The following is a 22,555-nucleotide window of genomic DNA, read 5'->3' on the forward strand; positions in this document are numbered from 1 at the left end:
TATTGACAGGAGAAAAATGGTGGGATTTTTTCGACGAAGAAAAATGATTATTTTGTTTGGTGGATTTATTATTAATGATGTAAATATTGTAGGTAATGAAGAGTAGATTTTATAAAATTGATTGATGGTCGGGTATTTATTTAAATAAAATAATTATTTGACGGGTTAATGTTGGACTTTATTCTGAGAAGGATCTCTGGGACATTCTCGCGGAATTAAAATTTTTGCAAATAAATAATTAATTATTTAATTTAAAAAAAAGTAATTGGATGTGATAAATAATGAAGTTAGTGTGAAATAAACGTTGGGCGTCGGTCAATATGGCGTGTGTTGAACGACCACTGAAAGTCTCCCTACATTGTAGGTCTCTATATACATAAATTGTACAGAGCAGAGTAAGAGAGATTGTATTGACTAGTACAGAGATAAAGAAAGAGGGTTGGATCGTTTATGTATAGGAAAGAGAGAGAAAGAAAGAGATTGCCTACTACTTGGTTGCGTTTATCGATCCAACAGCTTCCCAGGAAGGAGTAGAGGGCGATCCGCTGATACTTGAACAGAATTTTCTCTCCCTCGGTTGTTTTATGTGTACGTGTATGTGTTGTATGATGCGGAATCGGTAGAAAACTCAACGCGACTCGCTCTCCAGCATCTCGTGTATTAAATGGTTGAAAGTGCAAGGAAAAAAATTTGAAAAAATAACACCCGTGTAAAAATAATTCGTTCCAAAAAAGTTCCGCATGTGGAACTTCTAAACATGAGACAGATTAGAACTTCGAATGGAACTTTTTTGAAACGTTAGTAATTTAGATGGTAAAAAAAAAGTTTTAATGAGCAAATTTAGAGTAAAAAAGGACGTTTTTGGAATTTTATTACATTACATTCCAAAAAAGTGCCAGAATCACCACTTTTGATTTTTTTATGGACTAAAAAAGGCATTCTTAAACATTCCAAAATCACTACATTTGCATCTTTTGTAGACTAAAGACGTTCCAGAAACATGCCAAAATAGTTCAAAAATCACTACTTTTGAATTTTTTATAGAACAAATAAAAAACGTCCATAATAAATTCCAAAAAAGCTCCAAGAACGTCCTTTTTTGACTGTAAATTTGCTCATAAAAACTGTTTTTTTACCATCTAAATTACTAACGTTCCAAAAAAGTTCCATTCGAAGTTCTAATCTGTCTCATGTTTAGAAGTTCCACATGCCGAACTTTTTTGGAATCTTTTTGGAACGAATTTTTTTTACACGGGCAGAGGAGAGGAGAGAAAAAAATGTTGAATTAGATGATTGAGAAGACGGTAAAAAAAAATTTTAAAGACTTGTAGGTGAACGCGTTGAAGCGTAGGAAGGTAAATCCAGCTCGTTAACGCGCATTTACTAGATTTATGCATGTATAATATGGAAAATAACGCCAGGAAAATTACCGGAAGCTTTATTTTATAATATTAACTTTAAGTACCTCTTTTTACTTTACTTATTTGGATTAGGGTTGGATTTAATATTCAGAAGTACCTTCTCTTCTCTTTAAATAAATTTCTTGTTTTCTTTGGTAATTTATTAATAATTACGGTTATTAATTATTTTTAAATTTAAATTATGGAACGAGCTCATGGCAAATTATTCACTTTTATTTTTATTTATTGGATAAACTTTAGCTAAAGTTTGAGCTGAGATAACTTGCGAACTATCGAGTCTACGCAAATGTTTGCGGAGATGCTTTTTGTAGGAAAATTTATTATCTACAAATTTGTTTGTGTGCGTTCTTATCGTACCTATGATAAGAGAGCTAGTATTTTCATTTTAATTAAACGGTGTATAAGTTTCGAAAAAATAAATTCCCTTAAATTTTACTAAATCTCAGATCAAAATTCTGGCTGAACTATCGAAGATACGATAAAAGTTTATAGAGATTATTTTGTAGGAAATTTAATTTACTACAAATAATATAAGATCGAGTTTTCACGTAAATCCAATAGTTTAGAAGAAATTTCGATGTGAAGGAAGATACAAATAGTTTATAAATTAATTTCAAGATTTTTTTTTTTAGTTCAACTTGAAACTGGAGTAGTTACTAAATTATAGGAGATACAATAAAAAGTATAAGAGCAATTTTAAAGGAAATTAAATTTTCTAAAGATGATATTCATATGACATTTTACGTAAAGTCAATATTTTAGCTAAAATTTAAATTCAAACACATAAAAATGGTATACATAAATTTTGTTTAAAATATTTATCAACTTTCAAAAAATGTGAACGAAATTCTCCGTAATAATTTCAATATGTAACGTGAATTCAATAATTACGTCTAGACAGTGAATTATTAAAACTATTAAAATTAAAAATTTCGATTCCCAGAATACTCTACTACCAAATAATAATAATAATGATAATAAACTTTTGTCATTAAATATAATATATAATTTATGTCAAGACGCGATCGGTGATGTAGATAGTGACCTTTTGCCGATTAAGGTATTGGCGAAAAAATAAATTTAAAAAGTTTTAAATTTAAATGCCTTACACCAGAGAGTACTGAATACAAATAAAAGAGAAACGCGATAAATCGGTGTTTTGGACACCTCAAAAATAATTCCGTCCTCTCTTTATAAAACCGTTTCTTTTCAACACCCATACATATACATATGCATATACATAGACATCAATACAGACCATACATAAATACAAACTATATAAAGTAGTCTCTGTAGTTGGTGTTAGCCATCTCGTGTTTTATCTTATCGACATGCTCGAGCCTCGAAACCGGCTTTCTATTATCCATAACCATATTCCCACTACCTCTCATATATATATATATATGTACATACACTCTATACTCTGTACTCGGTACACAATCCCATACAATTCCACCAGCACCACGTGTCGTAAGTGCTAGAAGAGCAGTTTACTTCCAATGGATTCTAAGATTACGTCGCAATGCATCGCGATAATAAAATCTAAACTCTGCAAACATCCACACAACACACACCTCATTTATAAACCTCACCCATTTATTATAATAATAAATTTATTTTACTGCATATTATATTGCTTATGTACTCCAATAATAATAATAATGATAAATTTGTAAATAACTTTCACGTAAAAAAGGGCAATTGTTTTCTCGCAAACTATCGATGTTAAAAAAAAATTTTATCTCACTGAGACGCATCTGTTTTCCGCTCACTTGGACCCAAGATAATCTTATTCTCAGATAAATATAATGTCGGGCTTTAATACTGTCAAATAAAACTGATAAAAAAGTTATTTCGACGATGAATTAATTTTTCTGCTAATTAATTTTATTGGGATGAGGAAAAAAAATTTTAATAGGACGAACAAGTTGCAGTTGACGTGAAAAAAAATTTTTGTTTTTGCGATTTCAATAAAACTGATTTTTTTTTAGGTTTGCAATTGCATTTGAAATGTTGGGATAGTAAAAAATTTTAATTGTAAAACCACTTGGTAGTAAAGGTCTTGAGCGGGAGTCGAACTCGGATCCTTTTGGTCGCGCGCGGGACCTCAATTTAAATTATTTGTTGGAGTTAATTAAGTGCAGGTATAAATTTTATTATCAAAGAGATTTTTATGTAAATTTAAAATGAAAATTAATAAATTTTTTTTTATGAGTAATTAAAAAAAAAAAATAATAACAAATGAAAGAAATGAATAGAAAAAAAGTACAAAGATGAACGGCGGTATAGCAAACTAGTGTTTGTATTATTGGCAAGGCGCGAACTACACTCGTGGGCATTGTCGCTAAATGAATTATTTTTAACGAGCCCGCATTATGTTCCGAACGACAATACTACAGCAGCCCGATGGAAAAGTTGGCCAGCGACCCCGCCGAGACAAAAAGACAAGAGGAAATGCGACTAAAACAACCAACAATACTCAATGTTTTTTCTTTTTTCCCTTTTTTCCGACTCTACATTTTTTCCGAAGGTTTTTTTCACAGCCCTTTCCTCGTGACATCACCGTCGAAAATAAAGGAAAGGAAAAATAAAAAAGGAGCTTCGGTGCCGTGCAAACATTCTTTTTCTTTCCACTGTAGCTTTTTTCCGCCCTACAGATACAGCTAGTCCTGCTTTGCAGCCGGTGTACATCCCCTTTGTCAACGTTTTTCCACCGTACGCTCGGGAACATTTGCCTTTAGTTTCTCGTTTCCCTTTTTTATTTTCCCTCTCCCCTCTCCCCCAAAGGGACCTAAATTTAAAATTAAGGCTACTAAAAAAGTCAATACCTATTTGCGAACCCTAATGACTCTCAACCTCCTTTTTTTAAGCCATAACTTACATTTTTATTAATTTATTCAAATTTATACTTTTACCTAAAAAAAAAATAAAACCAACTCCAAATTATCATTGAAATTAAGGGGAAAAAATTTAAAGCAAATTTTGGATCCCCCATTTTGCCCGAGCCTCCCATACAGGAGCTGCCAGAGTTGAACAACGGGCCCCTACCTGGCCCAGCACTGGGGAACCTAGCTTTGGCACACCTATATTGGCCCAGGCTTGGGCCAAGACTGGGTAACCTAGCCTTGGCCGTTACAATGATTACCCGGGCTTGGGCCAAGACTGGGTAACCTAGCCTTCGCTATCCAATAGCGAGCCAGACTTGGGCCAAGACTGGGTAACCTAGCCTTGGCCGTTACAATGATTACCCGGGCTTGGGCCAAGGTAGGATTACCCAAGTTTGGATATACCTATGGTTTATATAAGTAGATCATATAAATGTACCAGTTCAACGTTAGTAGGTTCGTCCAGTAGCTACCGTTCGGACCCAGTAATCAGAAGGACGGCAGTTCGCGCCCAGACTCCAGCAGAATTTCCACCGAGTTTTTTTCACATCATTTACCTCCCTTAGATAATTAAAACGTTAATGATCATGAATTCTACAAGGTTAATAATAATAAATTTATTTAAATTAAATTTATTCGTTTCCTGGAAGCCTGGGCCAGGTCTGGCAACCAGGCTTGGCCCGAGATTATCATTCCAGGCTTCTACCAAGGCTGGGCCAAGACTGGCTTACAAGCCTGGCCCAAGGTTCTACAAAGTTGGGCCAAGTCTGGGCCAAGCCTGGGCCCGTGGTACTTTCCTCTCTGGGCTCTCTCAAATAAAAATAAAAATAAGATTGTTAGGTAACCGATAATTAATAGACAAATAAAAGTGCAACATATATATTAGAGGCATGGAGGTTGTTGGATTAAATTCTTGAGCAATTTATCACCGAGTAATTTAATTAAATTTGTCTTAATGAGTACAATCTTGTTTGTAATGGTTAACTCGATTTATCATGTGAAAAAAGAGCTATTAAAATGAAATAAAAGGCAAAAGGCAACTGAACTCCTTTATATGTATGTATGTATTAGGTAAAACAAGATTTAGAACGGTCAAGTTAACTCTTTTGGATCCACGAGAGTTGGATCGGGTCTTTGGAATACATTTACCCGCGATGGGATTCGATTTATCCATAATACGAAAATATACGAGTTTAGTAGAGAGAGAAAGAGGGCAACTGAAGAAAAGAAAAGGCGAGTCAAGGCAGACGATGTAGAATACATAAAATCATCGAGTTAAATCCGTGACGCAATAATAACCTTACCAACTTGTGTTCTGCTCCAGACTATCGTTTCTCTCTGTTACAGTTCTTGGAATTTATCCGGGAATAGTATTCACATATGTATGTATTATATTTATAATGTTGATGTATATATATACATATATTTATGTAGTGTGTTATTACTGTATGTATGGGATCGGGAATTAAAGAACGAGGAGTCGAGCTGAAGAAAAGAATCAAAGGCAAAGTTAAACACGAGTTGTTTTAAACACCATCGGGTATATCGCCGTGGAGGACCGAGCACGTGGCTTTTTGCAAACATACACTACTATTTTAGAGTTTTACTCCGACTTATTTTACCGGGGTACACAAATAAGAGGCTAAGAAAAACATTTTGATTTCGTTCGCTCCCATTCTCGCCTTGACTCGGGAGTCAAATGTTTTAATTTCTCCCGCCAGTTGATATAAAACAGTTATTTCAAATAAAATACTTACGACTTTACTTGTTTTCGTTAAACAATCGGAACCAATGCGCGTACTATACACAATCGTATTCCTAAATCTCCTCAATCCATTTTTTTATTTTCGTTCTTTAGATTTTTATCCAACTCTACTCCGGTTTGTTTTTTTAATTTAATTTAATATATTCTCGATTTTTTGTTTCCAGGAAATTTATTTAGTTACTCAACTGTTTATCATTTCTATTCAACTTAATTTTTATGAGTAAATTTTTATATAAAAATCTAATGCAATTTTGATACGGAAATTTACGTCTGTATTAATGTAGCAAATGTTTAAGTAAAAGAATGATATTGAAATTGAGCTTGGAAACATTCGATTTTCTCGATCGGATAAAAAAAAGTCTTAGCGTATACTAGACCTGGATACGAGGAGAGTTTGAGTCGAAAAAGTGTCCGGCGAAATGCCGAAAGCCAAACGAGCCAACGATAGAGACAGTCGTGGTTACGCTGCTCGTGCAGAAGAGAGCCAGCCTCAGCTAGTTTGTAACCCTCTTGAAATAAAACCAAGATAGACGGATATACACATAAATCGAGAAAGTAACCGAGTGAAAGACTGGACGGAGAAAGATAAAGATAAAGGATAAAAGACTACAGCCGTTCATTTCGTATTCGGTCTACGAATGTGGGGGTGAAACCCGGGGTGCCTGCGTACACACACGTCCCTTACATACATATACACATACATATATATATCGCATTCTCATCGTCCTACACACACACACTCGCACTCAACTCACACACAGGAGGTTCGCCATCAGTCGTTCTTTGTATCAAGTTCGACCATAAAACTACTCGGCAGAAGTCACTCCAAAAAAAAAAAAAATCGAGAATTGTAAAAAACAAAGCAGCAAAAAAAATTGCCTCACCTAAGTTCGTATTTGCTGGTTCTAATCCATTGTCACCACAATCCAGCGTTTATTTATTTATCAACAAAACTCCCTTTCTTCTCTTGTCTAAAAACTCCGAAGCAACAACAACATCAACAATTATTTTATCGATTATTTTAGAACAGTACCGAGGAAAAAGGATTTAATTACACATTAAATACACCAAGAGGACTTAATCAGTCTCTTCCCCGTCCCACACGACTCCTGTTCAATAAATCAATCACACTTGTCAATCACGAGTATTACAGAGTACAAAAACACGTGACGCGAAATAATGATGGGGACGAGAACCAGCAAAATTTAAAGTTTACTCGACGAGAGTCGAGCGCATACTGAGGCGACCGTTGGCGTCTGGAGATCGAAAAGCGTCGCGGTGGAGCGCCCGAGCAGGAGTGGGGAAGGCGCCGCGGATAAGCGCTGGTGGGGGGAAATTTAGCTGACGGGGAGGGGGTAAGGTACGAAAAGAAGTAGAAGCAGACGAATGGTGGCAGACGGATGGTGGGGGAAGGGTTTTGCGTGTAACCAGACCACGGGCTTAGTAGTTGTTAGTTGTGTGCATGTGTGTGATGTGCGACAGGACAGTGTCCTTGTTTCAATATCATCTTACTCACTCTCGTACACTACTACAATGTCCCCGAGTGAACTCGTCTCAATTGGCTATGTGTTTTCAGGGTCCATGTGTGTGCGCACATACGAATATGTGTGGCCAGGCTGAGGCTGGAGAAATGTGTGGAGCCACTACTGTTCTCTGGAGTCGTTTGCACGGGATCAACTTGGTGCCGGTGACGTCAGATCGGGCGCCGTGGATAACGAGATGGTTTTTTTTATCTTAACTCTTATTCATGCCCTGTCTTGTTACAATCGCTAATTATCGAGCTCGCGCCCGTATTTTTCTCAGGATCTTATATCACATTTATTAATTTTAATAATTAATTTTTTTTATCGGCTCGCAAAATTGAAATTTTAAATGGAAAGCAAAAATTTACAAGGGAATAAATTACCTGAGGATCGAGTAGAAGAAAATAAAAGACGTTTGGGTACAAAGGGTTGGATAGAATGGAAGGAAACAAAATGGAGTAAGACGGGGAAGAGCGAGAGGACTAGTATCGTAATCTGTGCCTGAGGATCGTCGAACGAAATAATGTAACGAAAAGGATGTCTCGGGAGTTCGGGGACTTGTTGATGGTAAGAGTTAACCTCTGGTGGATTTCGTTGTCTCGCTTTCTCGCGTGTGTATATATTATATAGACTCGAGAGAGTCGTGAGTCCCCGTGAATCGGGCCCACGATCTTGGAAGAGTGTAAGAGGGCCTCTTTGGCTGGCCCTCGATCTCGAGTCTCTCGAGTCTAAAGAGCAGAGAGGGAGCGGAACCGGTCACGGGCGTTTCTCGTGTGTATACACACATTACCGATGCCACCAGCGTGCACGCCGAGTCACGAACAAGAACTAAACCCTTGACCGTAGACCGTGGTGTTGTTACCACCGTACTATCTTATACTGAATAGTCTGTAGGTATATAAGTGCCTCCTCATCTTCATCCTCATCCTCATCCTCGTCCTTTTTCTCTTCCACTCCTGCTAAAATTCCCTGTGGCCGGACTCGGAGATTTATATCTCGAGCGATGAAAAAAATGTAAATAAATAAAGCCAAAAAAAGTTTAAGGAGTAGACAGTTAAATGAATTAATTTACTCCTCTTTGTTTGCTTGGGATACTTAAAAAATATAGGATTACTTCATTAGCGGGTTCATTGTTTCTGCTTTAAATATTTTCTATTTTTTTTTTTTTTTTTTACGAGATTGTTTATGGGAAACTTAAAAACTTTATGGGAAATAAATAAAATTAGTTGTCTGACAGTCGACAATGGCGTCCAATGGATTTGTTACGTCTGAAATATATATAAATAAATAAATAAATAATGTGTACAGTGAGTAAAAGTATAAATAAAAAATAAAAGCCAGGCCGTTAAATTGGTGGCAGTTAATCCGCTCGTGTCTTATTCTTTCACGAGCAATAAAGCTAAACGTCAACAGCGTAAAAAGAGACTTTTCAAAACATGCCAGTCACAGAAATTAGACACGAGATTCCACATAATTGCACCCTGCTGTTATGAGAACTCGAGTATAACCCTCTGCACACACTCACGCACACACAACACACATCAATGGATAAATGTATATTTATTGCCATGAAATTTTCGTGTATATAGCACTCGAAATAGATGTAACAACCCAAATGTTTTAAAGAAACTCGAAATGTCTCGAAACGTGTAAATGACTTTGAGGGAACTGGTTTTTTTGTTGTAATGGGAGGGCACCGGTAGCCGGAATGACGAACGACCATCAGGCAAAATAAAAACCCGTCATTTGGATTATCATCTCACACTAAAATTTTTTTTTTTTTTTTACCACATGCTTTATCCTTCGCCTCGTTTATACACTTTACTTATACTTCTCTGTCCGCCCGGTTCGTCAAATAATAATTATGATAAATTAAACCGACAATTATCTTTGCTATTAAATAAATAAATATATAAAATATTATTTATAGCCCATAGTTTGTGGTTTATTAATTTATATTTTTATTTTCACTAGACATCAATTATCGGATGAAGAAATAAAAATAAAAGATTCTGGATCAATAAAGTTTCAGACGATAAATTCAAAGTTTTAATTCAACTTGTAGAAACAAATTTTTTAATCAAAAGAACCGAGGAAAAGTATGACAGTGATAAAAGATGTATGAGAGGTATATAGATAAGTAATAAAATGAAATGTATAAAGTCCGAGGAAAGTAAAAAGAGAACATTAACATACGTATTATATATATTCATCACATTTTGAGATAAAACTTTGGGAAACTATCCGGTCTTTTGTCGTGAGTGAACGTCTCCCTGAAAGGAGGTAATAAAGTTGACGATCAACGTCTTCTTTGCTATTATTATGACGTGCTTTGAGGGTTGCCCGCGCCTTTGTAACCCCCGCCATGTGATGGCGATTCTCGTGGATGTATAATATAAAAAAAAAAGAATGGAATAGGAGGAATGTTTGCAAACTTTTAGACCCGCCTCGAAACTTGAAATAATACGGACAATAAATATAGCAAGGACGGACTTTTTCCATCACGACATTGGCTGTCTGCCGGCAAAAAATAAAGTTATTACGCAAATTTCATGAAATTTTATTAAGACATTAGGGTGGGTACAATTGTAATTGTTGTTTGACTAGCATAGCGGTTAAAGTTAATGAGCTTATTCAGTACTCATTTTGAATTCATAATAATCACCGCGACTCTTGTTATTTTTGTAATTTAATTTTGAGGTAAAAAGTTACCTGAATCTTTTCTTTATAATTTTATTTGTAACTTTGTTCTTTCAGAATAAAATATAATTTTATTATTCTGCTCTTCTTTGAAGACATTTTTTAAATTTACTTACGTCTACAGTTAATTAGTTATTAATTTTTTGTACATCTGAGTATTTGATAGACGAGAGGGAATAAAAAACGAAATTAGTACAGTGACGCTACCGCAATCGGCGCTAGTGACACGTCACTTAAACTGTCAGTAATCTCTCTGAGATGACAGTGATATTTATTAGTCAAAATGAGAATGTATGAAGGTCTTTCTGTCAGAAATCTATTTTAACACATCGAACAAAGTAAAAAAAGTAACAAACGAACCCTCGCAAATACCTAACCCTATTTCCTCTCGTTCTTTTTTTTCCTCTCTCACATTTTTTTTTTTTCTACCATTATAGAGTTACACACTCAAGATAAATTGGTTCCAAGGGATTTCCAAAGCCGTAGGCTGAGAAAACCCATGGGCTTTGGCTTTGTTAGAACAGATTCCGTCATTCTTTACTTTACTTTTACGTCAAAGGACAGTCATCGTGGACACACGTTTGTAATTTTAACTCTCACGTGGGTCTGAAAATTCCAATAAACGTATCCCTAAAAAAAATTCAACTTTCTCTTGGTTTGTAAACGAGTAAGAAAATAAATACAAATAAAAATAAAAATAAACAGAAATTATCTTGTTAAACTGCAATAATAAATTCGTTAGGCCGTCGGAAATATTTCAAGAGCTAAAGTTTAACCGAGTTGAGTAGTTTTGTACACTTTTGCGGAAAGGAGGAGATTTGTCGGTTTAATTATTATTCAAAAGTTTATGGGGGCCGTTTCCGAGCCGCAAAATAGTATCCTCTTTCTTCTTTCAGCTGCAATTCTTATCCATTCTCAAACTCCCAACCCCAGTCTCAATTCTAACTCTTGGTTAGCTGTTTTATTTTGACTATACCGAGCACGAAACTCCTTTTCCCTTGCGGCTAATTCGATTTCCCGAGCACTCACTCTAGTTATATATTTTTTAACCTGGCTTTTTAAAAGTCTAGAGACATAACAATTCCAACAATGAGACAAGAAACACTAAAAATACTTATAAATATATAAAACTTGTGAAATCAATTTCGATAGCAAGTTAAAGTTATTGTTGCCGATTTTATTACAACTTTTGTCGAGATATTGGAAGACGTAAAAAAATTGTTATTGAAGTCTGTTACAAGTTATAAAACTTTATAAATTGTCTGGAGCGATTAAAAAAAAAAGAAAAAAAAATTTATTTTTATTCTTCCTCCCTTTCTTTATTTTTTTTTTACTTAAATGGTAAACGGCCAAAAGTTAAATATTTATTCAAATGTGTAGAGTTATATAGTTTCCAAGTGAGTGAAAGACGCGTGGAAGCTGATCTACCAGCCAGCAGAAATGACAACAAAGGGAAAAAGAAGCTAAAATTTAGTTTGAGCCAACGGTACAAGGAAATACTGGAATATTGTAGGCAGAATAAGGGCGCCGGGTAACTCGATACAAGACAGCAGACTTAACGCAGAAAGATCTCGAGTAGAATAAGATTTAATAAATGTCTGGAGGGTTAGAGTGTAAGAAAAAAATAGAAAGAAAGTAAAATAAAATAAGAATCTGGTTTAATATTATATGAGTAAGTAAAACGACACATCTTTTTGGCGTTAACAAAAAAAGGATCCGAGTGGAGGGTTCGCCGGGTTTCGTTCGACGCCATAATCGCGTCTTTCTTCGTAACAATAACCCGAGGAATATCAAGTGCGAACAATGAGCTACATCCAGCATATGTACGTTGGCACAATAACTGTTTTTTTATTTTTTTCAGGTGTCAAATTAATTTTTTTCACCGTTTTCAAGTTTTCTTTCTTTTTTTATTTATTTTTTCACACATTTTCTTTCAATGAATAACTAGAGCTTGGATCCTAATTTAGATTATCTGAAATTTTCCGGATCATTTCTCGTAAAAATAAACGGGTGAAAAAAAAATTATGACAGTTGATAGGATCAACAAGAATTTGTTATTAAGAAGCTTAACTGATTATACTTGGAAAAATAATTAATAAAAGTAAAATAATATCTCTGTTGTGGTTATTTATTTGAAAACAAAAGGGAAAAAACATAAATACTGGTTTAAACAGACGGTTATATGGCGAATGATAAAAATGAGTAGGCCTCACACCAATAGTGTCATAATAAAGTCGTTCTACAACATGACGATAATAAATTCATGAAAAATATCGTCCCGTCTGGTATAACTACTATATACTCTTTTACCCAAGACTCGAGTCTCTACTCGTATTTCGTTTCCACTTGAATGCCGTAATCGTTGTTGAAATTTACTGGCATCGTCATTTTTATTTCATAGCCTGCCAACCTGCCATAATATGTATACCTGATTCCTGATTTCAAATTCTCCAGCACTACACACATTTTTTAACACTACCTACACTCGACTATTTTATTCGGTAGTTTCAAATTTCAACTAAAATATATGACCTGCCGATAACTTTTATAGCCAAACAAAAAAAAAAATTCATGAATATTTTTAATTCAATTAAATAACATAAAATATATTAAAAAATTTAAAAAGTTTTTTTGGGTAATTAGTGTCACAGTTAAGTCGGAGTACGAGTGACATGAAGCAGCTGTATCTAAAATCCGGCGCTAGCTGGTTGTATTCCATTAGATATGTGGCGCTAGATCCTGAACGCATGTCGGATAGAGGGATAGAACGAGGCGGAAGGCGAGTGGGTTAAGCTGATACGATGGAACACATCATGCATATACTACTGAGTTAGATCCGGCTTCTCTATACATCTACTGCTATCACTATATCTACGTGCTCTCTCTTGAAACAAGAAACTGATTAAGCCAACACATTCGTCTGATGTCACAAGAATGACACGTATGCTTTTAATGTAAATGCATTTAGAAAAATAAATTATCAACTTATTTTTATCCCCCATCGAAAAAAAAATTATTTAGGGGAGGGTGGGGCAGAGCGACCCCCCTGAAATTTTGATCAAAAAAAAAATTTTTTTTTTTTCGACTAATTACTATAAATCCGATATGTTTGCGCATTTTTACCCCTACGCATGACATTTGGGGCAAAATGGACAAGCCCAAAATTTTGAAAAAGTGATTTTTTCATATTTTTATCGTCAAATTAAAAAAAAATTATTATAATTCCACATTTCTAGCCCTACGCATAACACCTGGGGCAAAATGGACCAGCCGAAACTTCCGAAAAAATTATTTTTTCATATTTTTCGGCCGTTTCTCTATGTAAGAGGCAAATTTGGTCACTAAAAATTTATAAAAATTAATTTTTTTTTTTTAGTCGATAAATTTTTGAAACAAAGTAAAACTATAGAATTGATTTTTTTTTTTATTAAGTAACAATTAGTAATTAAGGTAATCGAGAGTGAACGATTTATTACACTTTAAAAAATTTTTTTTGAGTAATATAAAACCAAAAATAGTTGTCAAGAGAAAGAAATACATTCTTAATGATGAAAACAATTTAAAAAAAAAAAAAAAACGAAAAAAAAAATTTTTTATCACTTTTTGGAGGGGGGCCGCTCTGCCCCACAAAAAAAAAAATTTTTTTTCAGAATTTTGGCAAAATGTCCATAAATTTGTTCGAAATAGGACAAAAGTAAAGTGATCTTATGGTTGAAAGCCACAAAAAATAATAATTGGCTTAGGGGGGCAGCTCTGCCCCACCCTCCCCTACTTTATTTTGGTCATTAGAATAATTTTATTTTGATCATAAAAAAAAGTTATCACCAGAAATCAAATAAAATAAATAGAGACAAAAAATGTATAATCAATTATTTAATCTTTTGTCATCATAGAATATTATTATTATTATTTGAATAATTCAAGCGGACTGTACTTTGTGTAGTCTTGATGTCTACGGCTTAAACGTGAATTTATTACTAAATAAAATTTGTTATTCAATGAGGTCAGGACATGAAACATCGATTTTAACTTATTTTTATTTCTATACTTTAATTTGTATACAATTAATTCTTTTCGTCTATTGAACAATTGACCCATTATTATTATTGTTTTTTTTTTTTTAAGTTTGAATAAACACTTTCTGTATTTTGTTGGGATAAAAGGTTTTCATTTTATAAATTAATTTTTTTGGAACACATTTGGATCGAGGGCTCATTTCCGGCTGACAGAAGCCGCTCGAGTACGCAACAAGCAAAGAGGGCGCGAGAGGGTGCGATGAGAAAGTATACGGAGAGAGGACTGGATAATAAGTTTTTTGGTTTTTAAAACTGAAATGCTATTCAACGTGGCATACGGGAATAATCGTGAGAGTTGAAGACTCTGGCGAGCGTGGCCTGGCATAGCATGTGAATATGAAAATGTAAGGAGAATTAAAATAACACACCGGGCACGATGCTACTGACTGCGACCTTGAATTATTCATGGGGACAGTGGAACTTGAAGAAGAACAAGAACAAGAATAAGAAGCAGAAGCAGAAGCAGAAGCATCACCAGCATCCTACATTCTACTCTGGCCTATGTTCTTTTATACTTTTCTTTATTTTATTTTTATTCTACATATATTACTATTGAATATCCTCAGTACTCTATCGGATGATCATGCACCCTCGTCGAGACATCAAGGCACGTCTCTTTAAAGAATAATATAGATTTTTTTATATTGGTGAAAATTTTTTAAATATTTTTCTTCCCAACCATTTCTTGCATCAAGATGTCACATCTTAACCTTTTTTTTTTCTACAAAAAAAGATCAAAAGACCTTTCCGTTAGAAAAATAGCATTCATTATTTCTTAATTTTTTCCGTCTAAAAAAAAATTAATTATTTATTTAACCATCTTTTAAAATGTCATTTCAAAGCACCCTAATATAAAAAAATCCATTACAATAAATTTTCTGATGGCACTTGTCATAAAAAAATGTTGTTTTATAATATTTAAAATTAAAAAATGAATCGCAAGAAAAATCGCGTAAACAATAATTAAATCAACAGAACAGCTCGAAGAAAAATTTATTAAATAATGGATTTTTTACGACATTGAGGTATCATCAGCATCAGTAGCGGACGTAAACATTTTGTTCTCTCCATATATTTCTCTCATCGTCGACGTCTCGAACCCACGCAAAAACACTATATAGACACAGACTAAAATACATTCACCCAACACGACATGCTCACACGGGCATCGATCCTACATACATCTAAAAAGTTGCGTGTACAACTGTATAGTAAACTACAGCCCACGACTTTTTTTACACTCCCTCGTACATTTCCTTTTCCTATAATACATCCATCCATCCGTCTTTCTATACATACATACATAAATACAAATATATGTAGATATATGGAGTGAAAAGAGAGAAAGGGGAATAGAATGATATGAACGTTTGTCATGATGGTGTGCGGCACAAGGGGGTTGAAGTTGAAGTGTTGAGTGGTGTATGTATCATGTTTGAGCCAAAAGAGCTCAAGTTTCGGTTTAAATTCTTCCCCACCCATATCTACATATACATTTAATGTTTAGTTGCTTTTCAAGACAAATGTTTCAGTCTCCGAAATAAATGTAAATAAAATATATTTACGAATGTATCGGTTCTGCGAATCGAAAAGCCACACGAGGATTTACGAGACATTGGCTTGGGGCTATCAAGATCTAATTAATTAAGAAAAAGGTCAAGCGGATCCTAGAACACGACTCCTCAGATCCACCAAACAAGCTCTCGGATTGTGATACGTCTTTCGGAGAAGCTCAAATGATGCTGATGTTGATGCTGGATATCTGATATTAAATAATTTGTGTCTCTTACTTGCACGTGGTTCTCTATACATATATAATATGTAAATGTGGATGCAAACCTTCTGCGAGTCAAAAGGGAGAATAGAGTGGATGAAGTAGAGAAGAAACGGTGAGGAGGAAATCGGAGCCCGTGAGTCGGGCCCAGCGGGATACGACGCGACGTCCTGGTGTTTGGACATGCACCAGAGTGTTCGGGACGTTACGTCGGAGAGGATTCTTGCTGGTGACTGGACCGCATAACATGCAAGTCAGTTACAACTGCAGGACACAAGACAGGGGATAAGAGACAGGAGACAGGAGACAGCAGACAGTGAGTCAAAGTCAATAAGATACTCCTCGAGTCGTAAAGAGAAATATTGACGAGTGTATAAAAGGTTTTATAAATTAACCAGTCAACATGAGCTACACTAAGAACTCCGTACGCTGTCGTTGAAAAATAAACTCGAAATTATGCCGATAAATTATTTTTATCTATTTTTTAAATCGAAATTACGAGATGATTATATTTTTTGTTTAATTTTTAATTCTGTATTTTTTTTTTTTTATTTAAATAAATTGTATAATTAAAATTTATTTTTTGTAAGCTGATAAATGTACGACAATAAATTATAATAAATGAATAATAACACTGCTAGATATATGATTGATTGAAAAGATTTTAAAAAATGATAAAACCGTTGGGTAAGTTTATATTCTACCGGAATACGCTGGTGGAGGCGAAGGACCAGAGTAGCACTGTCTGTAAATGGGGTGGGAGAAGGTCCCAAAGTCAGCAGAGGTCCCGAGTGGGCTCTTAGTGGGGATGGGACTCAAGCAGTCCCGAGGGCTCGAGGAGAAGGGGTAAGGCCCGAGCGTGGTCTCGACAGGGATAAGCACGCTGAGTGACTTACGAGCAGCTCACCAGTGGTTCTCACGTCGTGGAAAAAAATGACACAATAAAAAAATACGGCTGGCATGTATAGAAAAAAAAAAAAATAAATAAAATAAACAAGACAAATAATAAAATAAACGGGGGGGAAAAAATTAAAATTGAAATAACAGTTAAGGATTGTGTTGTAGGTTTTTAAAAAACGTGTGGGCTGTAAGTAGGTACTCGAGGTGATCAGTTAGTCGACGGGTCTCACAGCTTGTATCCCGGATAGGGGGAGTAGAAGGATGAGGATGAGGAGAGTTTATTTTAAATACACGTTTGTTTAATGAGAAGTTGAATTTTTTAACGGGGTAGTTAATTAATTTCTCGATTGAGTACTCTCTTTATCTCTTTCTCCGTCCAGCAGGCAGGTGTAGTTGAGCCGAACGTGTCTGCGTGCATCTCGTTTGAAGATGAGTGCTGGAGAGCTGGAGAGCTGGGAAGCTGGAGAGCTGGACATCCCGTATTTATATACGCCAACAACTACTATACACCACAGAATATTCAGGATCGGACAGACAGATGCGCACACACAATTACAATGTGGATTCATGGGCGTACCTCGTGTTGTATTTCGTACGTTAATCAATCTCGATAATATTTTTTATTTTCTCAGTACCTTTCATTATTTAGTTTGCTTATTTTTTTACAAACAGTGATTCGGATCTCCAGAGAATGGAACACGGACAATCGGTTCTGCAAATCACTTGGGACTCGGGATACATCGGGCATTATTTTCTTTATATATCTATGCATCTATATATATATAAATATATATACATGTTATGTGGATATAAATAAAGCATATCTATAATCCTGTATCAATGACAAAAAAACGTCAGAATTATAACCGGGAGAGGTGAATTAAACCCCCTGCTGATGTGTCGTAGTAGGAGCGTTTGTTGAATTTATTATGCGTGATTCGTCCAAAGAATTATCGCGTTTTACTACAGTCACGCTATAACCGTTTGTCATTCTGATTAAACGACCAGGATTATAACCACCACGTACGATACCTTTTTTTTTACGGTTAACCAATTATTTTTATCGCTCCTTTATTTCGGATTTCAAGTACGTTTTAATTTTTTTAAACCACCGAGACGTCTTTTTGGTTTTTAATTATTTTTATTCCCAGTATTTCAAACTTTAATTTCATTATTTGTAATGGCGACGTTTTTTTTTTTTTATCATTATCATTATCATTATTATTATTATTATTTTTGTCAAGTGCAACGGACTGTTTAGACTCTCGCTTGAAATGTCATCCCTTTTCGACGCTAATGGAGACCACAGTAGTAGTCCAAGCAAGCAAAACCAGACGACGCTTATTTGTGTCTGCATTTTTTATTTTTATCACAATAATAATTAAAATATTTATTTTTATTTTTTTCACACCAACCACCATTTTTTTAATTTATCTAATTAACGTTAGATTGCGGAATATATATAATAAATTTATTCAATAATTTCAATGAAAAAAATATAGGGGAAGGGGGGGCAAAACGGGATAGGCCGGCAAAATGGGATACCCTCAAAATTTCGTAAAAATTTTTTTTTCTCGAAAAACTTTCGAAAATGGTCAAAAATGACATCTAGTATCATTTTACACTATTGAAAGCTAAAAAAAAACATTTTTATATTTTTTGCGAAAAGTATAATATTGGCGCCAATTTCGAATTTTGAAAAGAAATAACAAGGAAAAACTTCTTTAAAAATATGTTGAGAGTAAATTTTATTACTTACATCAATTTAGAAAGACATTATTACATCAATTTTATTCACTTGAAAAAAAAAAAAAAATTTACTTTTTTTTGGGGTATCCCATTTTGCCCGCAGAAAATACAAATTATTTTTCTAATGGCAGTCTAAAATTCGTTATATTTATTTCAAATAGAATCAAAATGAAGCCAATTTACGATATTTATGTCCCTAAAAACTAAATTTTTCGTTAAGTATCCCGTTTTGCCCCCCCTTCCCCTATAATTATTTTAAAAAACCGTGACCTGGATTCGAACCTCGAACTTTCGGTGCGTAATAAAAATCCCACGTGAAAAAAAAATCTCGAGTAAGCATAATTAAGGAATAATGAATTTTATTGGTAAATAATGTGCAAAGTCAATGGCCAAGACTTCAGAAGCGTTGGAAGAGTGTAAAAAGTAAAAAAAATAAAATAATTTGCCAAGGTGTGAACGAAGAACCGCAAGTTCACTCGTCAAGGCGCAACCCCAGTAATTTGATTCTTCTTTGCGCAACATATATATAAAAGTACATGCAGTAGGTAAGTAATCTGCACAATATATATGTGTGAGTGCATATGTATGCTATTGTATTTTACAGCGTGACACCTTTCCATTGGGTGTCGCGACACCCTTCTTTTCTTTAATCAATCCTCACACACTCGATCGGCAACGACACCCCAGGCTCTTACATGTTTTTATTTAACTTCATCCTCTGCTCGAGATATCCGTTACTCGTCTGTGTCTTGTGTCTTGCGATACTGCACGAGAAAATAACGTCAATAAAACGAGTTCGACTGATGGTTAAACAAATAAAATAAAGCCAGAAAACTAAATGAAAATGGAAATAAAAATAAAGTTAAATAAAATAAATAAGTAAAGGAGTAACTGGTACTACACGGTGTGTATGGACCGGTCTCTGGGAGCTCTGGCTTACAGCCAGAATCACACGGGAGGTCTCATTTTAAATACGTGGTGTGAGATGTCAAAAGTCAGTTTCAAATATCCACGACATGACAACGACTACTCTTTCTCTCTCTCTCATATTTTATTTTTTATTTATTGATACTGTCATATTTTATTAAGATTTATCGTGCTAATTTATTACAGTAAAATATTTCATTTTAAAAAAAAATTACTATCAAAATTTTTTATTTTGGCCGAGCTCGAAAACGGCGGCAAGTTTTGAACTGGCCTGTGGAGTCAACTTTTAAAATTTTTTCTGTACAATCTGACGATGGGATCTAAGATTCAAAATTTTGCATTAAATTACCTATAACATATATTTTGATCAACAGAAAGTCCAAAAAAAATTTATTTACTTTTTACGGTCGATAAAATTTTTATTCCCACAAGAATTAGCGATTAAATCTTTATAATGGAATATTTGCGTAAAATAACCAGCCATAAAATTTAATGTACTTGAACAAAAAAAGAAAACAAGCCATCACGAAAAAATACGAAAATAATTTATTTAATATTTTGAATGCCACAATAAATAATAATCAGATGATTGGGGCACTGAATGTTGTGGTTAAGAGATAAAAATAAGTATCCGTGGATATTAAAATGGCAAAACCGTTTAATAGATAAAAACGAGGATACAATTGGCGTCTGTAGAGTTGACCGTAAAGATCAGCACCGTCCATTGGCCCCGAATGCCAATACAGTAGTATAGCAACAGTGGATATGAAGAATAATAATATATGTATGTACTGTGTATGTGTACAAGCAAAGTAAGAGAAGTAGCGAGTAGCAAAAGTAGAGAGCAGAGAGCAAGAACCAAGAAACTCTGCACGCCGTGGGCCAAGTGAAATGGCGCGTGCCCAGAGGATTTCACGGCGCGTTAGCTACGCCTTCCCTTTCTATAACCCCTTATATATATATATATATATACAATATATACATCTACAACCACACACTTTTTTTATCCTTTTTCGCCTATCCCATCAAATATATCTACATCTATGACTCCTATTTCCACTATCACTGCTCACATTCACCCAAATATATATCTATATATATATATATACATGTGTATCTAAAATACGATAGTGAACCGCGGAAAATCTTTTTACCCTCTAACTATATATTCTCGCGCCCCAGCAGATTCTCCATCTACTAAAATCCAATACACGATGGATGAGATATTAAATTGGCAATATTGGAAATTTTTTTAGTAATCGATATTTTTTTATCACACATTAAATTTTTTTAATAACCAAATAGTAAAGTTTGCTCGATACTTTGTAATTTAAAATGAATTATATTACACAGAAAAAAAGGATTTCTTGGCGCAAAAAATTTTTTCTTCATCTAAGAAAATTTTTACTTGACCCAATAAATTTTTTGTATTATAAAGTGAAAACAAAACTTTTCTTGGGGTAAGAAAAAATTTTCTCGGAACAAGAAAAAAAATTTTTAGGCGAGAAAAAAATTCTTGAGCCAAGAAAAATTTTTGTCTTCAATTCATAATAAAAAAAATTTCTTGCGCCAAGAAATTATTTTTTTCTGTGTACTTCTGGACTAATCAGTTAATTTTTTTATTGGCTACAGGAGAATGACAAATTGATTTCTTTAAATATATGCATAATTATTTACATAAGGCAAACATTAAATTTAAATAATTTATTATCTCATTACCTTATTCGCATTTTATTAAACGAGCAATAAATAATTATTACTCAGAAATCAAAGTGTCTAATGGTAATGACAGAATAAAAAAGTGTCTTGTAATGAATACGGTAAATAAAAATAAATTATATGCAAATAATTATTATTTAAGATAAAAAAAATATACGAGTGAGCCAATGAAGCAATAAAATAAACATACGAATAGTAAATAAATAAAGAAGTAGCTGACAAAGACAGAGTCGATAAGTAATAAGGACTTAAAAAAAAAAAAAAAAAAAAAAAAGAGTAGAGTGTGGAATAAAAAATAAACTTTCGAAAGACTGGAGAGCTCTTGGTCTGGACTTAACTCTTATTGCAGACTATGTAGGCTCTAGTCTGTCATGTAGATGTATGAGAATTTAACTTTGTATTATTTTGTGTCTATAGTAATAAGACACATGAAGTAGGTGCGATAACAAGAATTCTCGAGTGACCTGGTGTGGTGTGCTTGATGGTGTGCTTACTTTCTGACTACCTGGGTGTGTCTCCATCACATATATACATATATATATTAACACTCACGGTTATTTCTCATTCGGTTTAAGTGTTTATTATTTCCATACCAAGTACCTTATACTTCTACTGTAAATAACATGCGTTACAAGTGAATTGCGTCGAGTATTTTTTTTATTACATATAATCCTAATATACACACATGCGCACACAGCCATACATACATACATAGATAGATAGTAAGCAGAGAGACAATAAGATCCGCGTTAAGAATATAAATAATGTCGATTTATCCTCGGTCACAAAGATATTCATCGAACGACTCTACTGGTAGTTGTAACATAAGACGATTGAATACGAACGATGCGGAGGAAAGGAAAGAGATAAAAAATAAAGAAAATAATCTAACAGAATAAACGTAACGAATGGAATGAACAGCAATCGCGTTAAGAGGTTTAAGTATTGGTAAATAAGGATATGATTGTAAGATATATTACGTATGTATATCTTGGTATGAATGTATCAACGGATCGTGGGTGTGTGGGTGTGCTTTGGAGTTATGTTTGTACCAGGAGTATCTCTGTAATTCTCGTGGGCTCGATCAGCTACGCAGATTACTCGTCGACCGCACAA

At 34.2% G+C, this 22,555-nt stretch overlaps 1 protein-coding gene across 3 annotated transcripts in view; it reads right to left on the reverse strand.

The window, feature by feature from the left end:
- The window catches only part of LOC130671019 (frizzled-2-like), a 67,801-nt gene that overhangs the window by 13,917 nt on the left and 31,329 nt on the right, over positions 1–22,555 (reverse strand). The window contains exon 1 of one of the 3 annotated variants that reach the window (XM_057474692.1): positions 6,956–7,319. The exons of the other annotated variants lie outside the window; for them this stretch is intronic. The gene's annotated coding sequence lies outside the window, so the exon portion shown is untranslated. Of the gene's footprint in view, positions 1–6,955; positions 7,320–22,555 lie in introns of those variants that run through there. 3 annotated transcript variants of the gene reach the window in all.

Source organism: Microplitis mediator, chromosome 7, assembly GCF_029852145.1.
Source record: "Microplitis mediator isolate UGA2020A chromosome 7, iyMicMedi2.1, whole genome shotgun sequence".
Classification (NCBI taxonomy): domain Eukaryota; kingdom Metazoa; phylum Arthropoda; class Insecta; order Hymenoptera; family Braconidae; genus Microplitis; species Microplitis mediator.